Here is a 9,978-nt window from a genome sequence, read left to right on the forward strand (position 1 = left end):
AGTTTTAAAGAGTCATACCCTTTCAGTTCATACAAACACATAAAAAAAGATTAAATATAGGGCAGTATTTGAATTAACTATTAAAAGCTAAATGCAAATGGATTACTTCCAAGAGGCATATCAGAAGAACTTTAGTTCATTTGATTTAACACATTAACCGCCATGTGAGTTATATTAACACTAGTTTTGCGCCTGGGGCCTCATGAAACAAAACTTGAGCAAAACCCTGCCATTGGTTCGTGAAAATCTTACTTGTTGATGTTTTCATTGTTATAATTCATACTGACAAATTAATTCTAAAAACATGGATTAAATGAATAGAAGTCAATAAATTTCACTTTTCATTACATTTTTCATTAAATTAGAAAGGATCGTTTTATTTTTGAAGTTTTTATTCTATTTTCGTAATAAAACACCATGGCCCCAAGGAAGAATTTTCTTTTTCTAGTGTGGCAGTCAATGTGTTAAGATGGGCCATTTTTATGCTACTGTAATAGGAATAAAGAGTGGAAGGAAGATGAGGGCCTGGGGGGCTGCTGGTGGGGAGGATTGTGGTGGGTTTAGAACTGTTCCACACTGGGTGGGGTACATAGAAGCAGTGGTGATAGAAGACTGGGTCGGGTAGAAACAAACTATGAAACACTAAGGACTGAGAAAAATGAGAGGGAGCTTGGAAACAATGATTTTGAATGGGCCAGCAAAGGTAACAAATGATCAGAAAAACATTTAAATCAAGAAACTGGATGAGAAGAACAGAAGATGAGAAGGTATCCACAGATATGTCTGGAGTTTCTTTTCAGGCTATGTCCCACAAGTAATACACATGTGTGTGCCTATGGTCAGCCTTATTTGTAAAATGTTTTTTCCATTAGCACAAGATCTTGTACATCCTAGATATTTGATGCATTTGTCAATTGACTGCTGATGAAATTATCTGAAACAGCTGGCTTTATGGCTTGGACAATGGTGAACGTGGTGAGCATCAGGATTATTCAGGGGTACAGAGCAAGGCCATGAGTTCCAGGGGCTTGATTCTTGAAGAAGACTCTACCCTTAGGCTTCCAAGAGGTGACCACAGCCCCTTACAGATTTGTCAGGTTCCTGTTTACTCACACAGTCAAAAGAAAAAAAATTACCTCCTTCCTGTGTAGCAAGTGCCATCACTCATATTAATTCTCTAACAATTCTATGAAAATCTGTAGATTAATAGATTAACACAGCCACTTCTCACCGGACATGATGGATGGGAATGCTTCACCTAGTGTAAGGTACAGGAGTTGGTCACTAGGATTTCATTATTATAAACAGCAACGGTGGATCTGGACTTCTGAACGTTAGCATGGCTGGAACTGCCTTGCTGGACAAGGGTTTATTATAAATTTTGACTATGTAATTCCCTTTTTAATTTAAAAAAAAAAAAAACCTCTTCCTGTAGTAATATAACCTCAAATTACAGGTCCTCAGCCTCCTGGAGAGAGAGAATTAAAAGAAAAAGAAAGAAAGGATAGTACTAAAAAAAATACCTAGCCAGCATAAATATATTGGTTAACTTAAATGAGAGTTAAACAAAGAAGGTGATAAAAGTAATCAAGTAGTAAACAAAGGGCAGAGGAATTAACATAAACATTGAAACAACAGGATGGTTAATTAGCTTGCTTTTGTAAAGAAGCTTTGATTTCTCCCCTGAAAGCAATGGTTGTGACAAATACATCTGACCTACCAAATATCTTCAGGTATAATGTAATATATCCCCTGTTGCCTCTAAAAGAAATGCCACTAAATTACTGTGCATGTCACTAAATTACCATGTACAGGAGCTTTGCTCTGAGTTGTTTGGGTAACAATGGTCCCTTAATTTTTTAAGCACTACAATTTCTATTTGAATTGTTCCAGAGTGGGAGGAAGTCTCAAACTCAAACAACTACAGGGTTCAGGTAGTACCAAAAGGGCCAAACCAGACTGGTTACATAACTTACAGGTTCAGTGTAAAATGAAAATGCATAGCCCCTTGTTCAAAAATTATTAAGAATTTCAAGATGGCAACACTAAAGCATTAAACTAAGTGTGGACCCTTCTAAGTGCAGAGCCCTATTCAGCTGCACAGGTTGTATATCTATGAACCCTGCCCTGGAGCCATGCAAAACAAGCTGCGGGCCAGGTTCAGTTCTTGCATTAGCCAGTTTGAGACCCTGTTACAAAGGTTCCATATTCTCTCCCTGTGGAGAGAACTGTGACTCAAAGCACACAGTCAGTCGCAATATAGCTGGAAGTGTTTGGAGCATGCCCTAGAGCTGAAGAGCAGAGAAAAACATGGCTGGTAGCTTACAAAGGAAACAAAGTCTCTCCTTTATCTTCACCAAGTCTTAAAACCAACTCAAGGATTCAGATACTGACAGGTATGTGCTTATGTAGAAGAAATCTTATATTTTAATATTAATAATTCAAAATACATTTGTTCTTCCTTATCCCCAGAGGATATGTTCTAAGACCCTCTAATGGATGCCTGAAACCTCGGATAGTACCAAACCCCATATATACTATGTTTTTTTTCCTATATATACCTACCTACAACAAAGTTTAATTTATAAATTAGGCACAGTATGAGATTAACAACAATAACTAATAATAAAGTAGAACAATTATAACAATATGCCAACATCACTAATCTTAAGCTTTGGGGCCATTATTAAGTAAAATAGCGTTATATGAACACAAGCACTGTTGACACCACAATAACCAAGATGGCTCCTAAGTGACTAACAGGCAGGTAGTGTATACAGAGTGGATACACTGGACAAACGGATGATTCACATCCTGGGCAGGACAAAGAAGATGGTGTGAGATTTCATCAAGCTACTCAGAACAGTGTACAATTTAAAACTTATTAATTGCTTATTTCTGGAATTTTCCATTTGGTATTTTCAGACTGCTGTTGACTGTTGATAACTGAAACCATGAAAAGCAAAAGCACAGCAGAGACTACTGTACATAAAACTCTGTTGCCAGACCAAAGTCCTATAAAAAGTGATATTCCTCTGAAAAACCTTCTCACTTATGGCTTGTCTCGGAGTTGGGTAGGTGCGATTGCCATCAAAGAGGAACAATCAATCAACCTGCAAACCTTTTCTGTTTGGACATAACAAGCTGAATATACCTTATATATGAATGAATGGGCACCTGAAAATTTTCATGAAAATACAATCTTACTTTTAAATACATTAGTAAATATGATTGTTTAGAGAAATGTTTCTCATCTGAAGTGATGTTTGTAAGGCACAGTAGAGTGAATAGACAAGACTGAAGGTGACTGGTATACCTACTCCTATGTCGCACATACCTCCATCAGCAGGCTGGCTGGGATGTTCAATTTTTTTTGAGACAGAGTCTTGCTTTGTTGCCGGGGCTACAGTGAGTACCATGGCATCAGCCTAGCTCACAGCAACCTCAAACTCCTAGGCTCAAGCGATCCTCCTGCCTCAGCCTCCCGAGTAGCTGGGACTACAGGTCTGAGCCACCATGCCCAGCTAATTTTTTGTTTCTATTTTTCGTTGACTGGCTAATTTTTTCTATTTTTTAGTAGAGACAGGGTCTCGCTCTTACTGAGGCTGGTCTCAAACTCCTGACCTCAAGCGATCCTCCCGCCTCAGCCTCCCAGAGTATTAGGATTACAGGTGTGAGCTACCACGCCCAGCCGGAATGTTCAATTTAAAGGGCTCTCTGGACAAATAGTTTTCAAAGGTGAGAAATATCTTTTATAAAAATGAAAATATCTCTCCTTAATTAATCTGTCATATACATTTCATATTTCCACATGTCAGGTTTGTCAATTGAGACAGACATGTACTTTTTGACTGATTATAATTTTATTTCTCAGATTAAGTTATACCCCCAAAATGCTAATTACCATATTGGCCTTATCCACACTTGGCAAGATTTTACTATAAACTGAAGTATGAAAAAAAGCTATTATTTAATCCAATGGGTTCACCTCTACATATACACCATATATACATATGCACCTATACAAATGTGCAGAGGTAATGGGTTTATCTATTAGCACATGGAATAAAACATAAATAGAAACAGAATTGCAGTATCAGAGGAGATAAATTATTCTACTACAAATTTATCTATTTATTTTTGTCTCCCCCTCTAGAATGTAGTGGGGAAAGAGATTTACATCTGTCTTATTCATTGCTATGTTCCCTGAAAATGCCTGGCACATAGAAGATAGTCAATAAATATTTGTTGAATTGAATTAAATCCACAGTATCAAACAATGGCCTTTCATGGGTTCTAGGATTAGAAATAGAAGGAAATGAGAGACATGTAGCAGGATCACCAACTTCCCAAAATTCCACTGCCTATTTTACTCCCTAATCATAACTGAACTCCTGTAGTCACTGTGCCCAGTAGTTCTGTTGCTTTCTGATCAGCCTCTCATTCCTGTATCTCATGCAGACACAAGCTTGAGCCTCCGTGGAGTAGGCTAGGACAAAGGCTAACTTCTTCCCAGAATCTGGAAAAGGCTAATGAGCCTTGTGGAATAATATTTCTAAGTATTCAACATACTGGAATCAATATCAGTGTGCTGTCAGTATGTGCATTAGCCCCCACTCAAAGAACAGCCCTTAGAGCCCAATAATGACACTGGGTGTGGATAGCTGGGGATGGGCAAGATGATGCAGAGATGACTATATTAGCTCTCCTCAAACACAAGGCTTCCAGGATATTACACAAGACTGTCATTCTTGTACTTTGTCAAAGATAGACAGCATTTGGTTTCCGCTGCTGATAAATTCAGCAAAATAAACTATCTTTTTATCCTCTTGATCCTGGCTCTGAGAGAAGTTTCTGCTTCTATTCGTTGCCTGGTATTGCTAGGGAATACAAATGTCTTAAAGTTAGTAGAGCACTACATACATAGCTGATAAGACAGGTATAAAAAAGTTGACATTACTGACTCAGGTAAGACCTGCTTTTAGTGCAACTCTGTCATGCCTACTCTCATTCCATGCAGCATTTTCCATGCACAGATCCTGCTAGAAAGATTTGTAAACCAAGGGTAGTGGCCAAAGGTTAGTATCAATTCTGTATTACTTAAATCTCTAGGATCAGAGTAAATATTCACATCTGACCAGGATTCATGCTCATCCTTACAGTAAAATTGATCTTAGTGTTGTAAATGAGATTTCATTCTGCATGTTAAATCTGAATTTCCAATTAGAATAAGAAGGAGTAGGGTAAGTGTGATAGAGTATAGATGACTGATCTGTATGGTATTCACAGTTAAGATGTCATAAAACTGACATGACCATGGGTAAGCACATGGGCTCCACAGCCAGATTGCATCAGTTTGGAATCCTGGCCTAATCACTCATTAATTAGGTGACCTTAACCAAGTTTGCTAACCTGACTAAAAATTGGTTTTTGCAAAATGAGAATAATAACACCTAATTCTATAAAGTGAGATTGTTACTCTCTACCTCATAGTGTTATTATAAGGGATAAACAAAATATACACAAAGCTTAGTCCAGTACCTGAAACATAATAAAAATTCAATAAATGATAGCTGTGGTTCGTTGTTATGATTACTTTTACCATCCCAACTGTGGCCTAGTTATCTGCAAAAAATTAACTTCTTTGTAACTTTTTAATTCAGTTATGAAAGCTATAACCAAAACTACAGATGAGGTTAACTTCTTGTGAGAGACTTCCATGTTCTAAACTTGGCCACACAGTAAACATGGTCTTGATGATCTTTCAGTCATTACTGTGAAACAAAATTCCTTAAATGCTAGAAAGTTTCAGTGAGGCACCAATAAATACAGTCATAGAGCAATCTCTCCTTTCCCCCATACACACATACCCCATCTACCCCTTGGGGATATATTAAAACTAAGACAACTGAAATAGACTCAGCCAGTAATTAAGACACACAGCTAATCAGAGAGCAGCACAGGCTGTGGCCCTCTGCAAAGAAAGGAAGAAACAGAGCATCAGGATGACAGCTCCCATTACCAGGGCTTTGTTCTCCTGGAGCAAAAGAGCACAAAAGCATAAAGTTGGGGAACTATAATTGCATTCTGAACATTTGCGGGGGGCGGGGGAAATCACAGGCTTGTCTGAACTGGGAGGATGTTCCACTAGATAACTGCGTCAGCCCACACCCACAGTGCCCTTCCCCACCCTCAAAGCATGACTCCACTTTTTCTAGCACTGCCCTTAAGGAATCTGGCTTTTGTGACTTCCAGTAATTGTACAAATCACCCATGATGAAGCAGCTGAGAGCACTGTTAGACAAAAGAGACAAGAATTAAGCAAATAGAAAACTCATTAAAATGCTGCCGTTGGTTATGTTCTACTCCTAGCAATTCATGTTACCAAACAAGTCTCTCTTCATTGCTTTTCCTTGGAAATAATACTTTAAAATAATTCTAATGGGCACTGACTAATTTTCCCCACACTTACAATCTAGCTACTAGACATTCTTTCCCTTCCCCCATCACCATCTAGCACTCCACCCTGTCACCTTAGAGCTTCTGACTTAGCTGTGTTCACACCCAGCAGTCCCAGCAGAGCTTTCTGCCCACATTATATGACATAAAAAAGCAGGCAATGAACAATTCATGCTCCTATGTGCTTGCAATAAAGCGAGGCTGAGCTGACCTCTCCCATCCCATACAGCAGCATGTCAGCCACTTAAGCTTAAAGGACTGAGTAGCATGTGTGTGATGTGGTATAAACAAACTAATTAAAATCTGAGGTCTTTCACTCCAGCTAGTGCCTAATGGGACCAATATGCTCCACTCTGTGTGAAAAAAATCACTCAGGCTAGCAAGAGGTATTTCTTTTTCTGCTTTCTTTGACATATCTCTCTTAGGCGCAATAATCGGCCTAAAAGAAGAGTAATTCGGAGGTTGCCATTCTTTCCTGTAAGACTTTTTGAATAAAAACTATCAACTTGGCAGCACTGAGACACAAGAACCACTGCCTGATTCTAAGTGGACATATCGATCAATTCAACTGACGTGTGCCTCCTCCTTTCTCTCCCCAGTAGCAATCAGCTGCACCAGGGAAATCCATTTCATTTCCCAAAACAAAAGGCAATACACTGCTCCTTATCTAACACTGTCAGACTACATTTTTCAGAAAGAAATAATAATAATGAAGATGCCTAAAGACAGAGCTAGGAGTTGAAAACGAAAATGATACATGTTTATCTAGAGTTTCAGAATTGAACTAAGCTTATGACTGAGTCTAGAGATCTGTATTCCCTACAGTCACTGAGGACCCTGATATTTATTCATCATACCAGATTTTGGTTAAAGTTAAGCAAGAGATGGCAACACCACTGCCACTTCCAGAGGCTCTCCCTGGGTTACCCTTCACTGCAACTGCCGCAGAGAGGAGACTTGTTCCTTTCTCAGTTATAGGTCAGCCTGCATACAACTCTGGCTATTTTAGAGACTAGCTAGAGATGGAAAAATATTGTGGCAGACTTTCAACTAACTGTGATGGACATGGGTTGAAGAACTACCGTGTAAATCAAAAGGCTCAAATAATTTCATTTGGTTTTGGTCTTTATGCTTTTAATAAATTCTGTCTTGAACATGCAAGACATCCCCTTTCATATCAGGTTATGTCAAATGCTTATTCAGCATTAGTTCCTTGCCATGAAGAAACTGAAACCCAACCGAGGTAAATACTGAATTTCATACTGCAAATCACTAAATATTTATAACTCATAACAGCAAATAGGGGACCAATTAGCTCTGCCCCATAAAAAATAAATATATATCTTCACAATGTTTAGATACTGTTAAACTACTCATTTTAGAGCTTATTTGGGGTTTTGCAACAGAAAATTATATTTATGAAAAAATCTATGAGAACACTTAAAAATAACAGATAGAGATACAAGAATAATTCCACATATTTTGATTCCTATATGACTCCTATAGGCCTTTGTCTTAACCCGGCAGCCTGAAAAACAGATTTAGGTAAAACAGCCTTCTTTCCCCAGTCCATTTTAAGCAGACAACATCCCCCCATTTTCCACCTTAGCAGACACCGACTAACCGACAAAACAGCCACGTAATTAAGGCCCAGACATTTAACACTCACCATCTCCTGCTCCCACCGTCTTCTTTTGATGTTTACAGCACATCTGTAGGATGCAATACTAGGAGATGCCTTGTTTGACCTGCTGCATGATGCTGTGACATCAGTTCAGATGATGCAGCTCATTATGGGAAAGACTGCTGTTGCTATGGCAACTGGGATGTGCTAGGAATCCTTGCTGCATTTCCAGTGGAGCCTGAGACAATACGGAAGCCCTGTAAGAAACAGACGATATGCAAAATTTAGACCAAAAGAAGAGAATTCCTCATTGGACTAAAATCCATAGGTTTAAAAGGGATTTCCCTGAAAGCACTTTGGAAAAAATAAAAATTACCTTCCCCTTTGTTGTTACATATTTAGAAAAAAGATGGGAGGGGAATATAGATTTAGTATTAAGCAAACAGAAACTCAAATGCACAATGTTTCCCTATTAGGCAATTTGATCACTTTGTCCTCTCTGGACAGCATTTTAAGATACCTTTTTAAAAGTTATTAAAAAGAGTTTTTGCTTATCTGTCAAAGACCAAAAGAACAAAACATAGAGCAGAAAATAATTAAAATGGAATATAAACAGCTGACCAAGTAACTCTAATTTTAAAGTAAACAGACTTTAATTCTCAAAACACAGACAAACCCTTGGCCCACAAAGTCTTCCCTGATCATTTCCCCTGATGGATACCAACCCACAGAACCTTCTCATGCAGAGTAACCTCAGCTCTCAACTGACCATCAGATAGATAGTAAAGGGAGCTTTGGAATCAAAGGGGGCATACCACACCACCCTCAACTTCTAGGGACCCTTCCCTTAGCCTGCAAGGAGCCCCTCCCACTCATGGCCAAAATGCAAGAGAGTCTTTTCTGGGACCAAACCTGGAGGTTGGAACAAGTGGCAGACCCACTAGAAAACTTCCTCTAAGTCATTGGCATTCCAAACATTGGGGTCTGTTTTATTCTCTGTGGAGCAATAAGACTGCCACCACACAGGAGATTACTTAGACCCCTCCCCCCACAAAAGCTGGAACTGTGTGAAAAGCCACATTTAAACAAGACGCAGTGAGGTTATTTCTCCAGCTGGTAAAAGAAAAGCATATCTAAAGCAATCACTTCTTTCCAGTCCTGAGCAGAAACACACATGTGGTGAGAACTGGGGTAGAAGGATACATAGAGCAGCACATCTCTTGCATATTTAATATTTGCAGGCCATTCACAGAGAAAAACAGAATCAAGCTGACCTACATCCTCTCTATCTTCACAACTCTGGGGAAGAACAACATACCAAAAGCCCAAAGCATAATGAGACAATTATGTTGTCTCCTCCTACTTGAGATTTTTAAAAGGCACTGTTAACCACCAGCATAGGGGGTGGGGGATGGGGTAGCAGCAGGAATCCAGGCAGTGTCTCCATAAAAAGGGGCTGATAAAATGCTAGAGAGATGCCAAGATCCTAGTGGGGTGCACTATCAGCCTTACACAGAGCAGCCCTTGCCCTGGCTGGGAAGCCAGGATTCTTCTTGCTTCACCTAATGAGGACTTAGGAGACCAAGAACAGGAGGTGAAGCTGCCTGCCCAGGACCCCCAGGCTCTCAGTGGCATGGGCAGAGCCTGACTCCCTCCCTTTATCTTAGACCTCAGACCACATGCCACACACACCAAGGGAGGTAACAGGCAGCCACTCCAGCGTAAAGAGCACTGATCTGGGATTCAGGAAGCCCAAGTCTAAATGCCAGTTCTTCCTAGAGCATCTGTGTGACATCAGGCTAATCAATTAACCCCTCTGGGCTTCAGGTTTTTCATCTGCAGAGATGATAGATTTAGCTGGTAACTATGGTTTTCAGGTTTTTTGTTAGTAGTGG

The 9,978-nt window shown here is 39.5% G+C and overlaps 1 protein-coding gene across 2 annotated transcripts in view; it reads right to left on the reverse strand.

Annotated features, from left to right (window-relative positions):
* AKAP6 (A-kinase anchoring protein 6) overlaps positions 1–8,324 on the reverse strand; it is a 451,824-nt gene extending 443,500 nt beyond the window's left edge. For both annotated transcript variants that reach the window (XM_045569009.1, XM_045569000.1), the window contains exon 1: positions 8,129–8,324. The gene's annotated coding sequence lies outside the window, so the exon portion shown is untranslated. The remainder of the gene's footprint in view (positions 1–8,128) is intronic.
* Between the last annotated feature and the right edge of the window lie 1,654 nt (positions 8,325–9,978).

The sequence above is a fragment of the Lemur catta genome, chromosome 1, assembly GCF_020740605.2.
Source record: "Lemur catta isolate mLemCat1 chromosome 1, mLemCat1.pri, whole genome shotgun sequence".
NCBI classification, from domain to species: Eukaryota; Metazoa; Chordata; class Mammalia; order Primates; family Lemuridae; genus Lemur; species Lemur catta.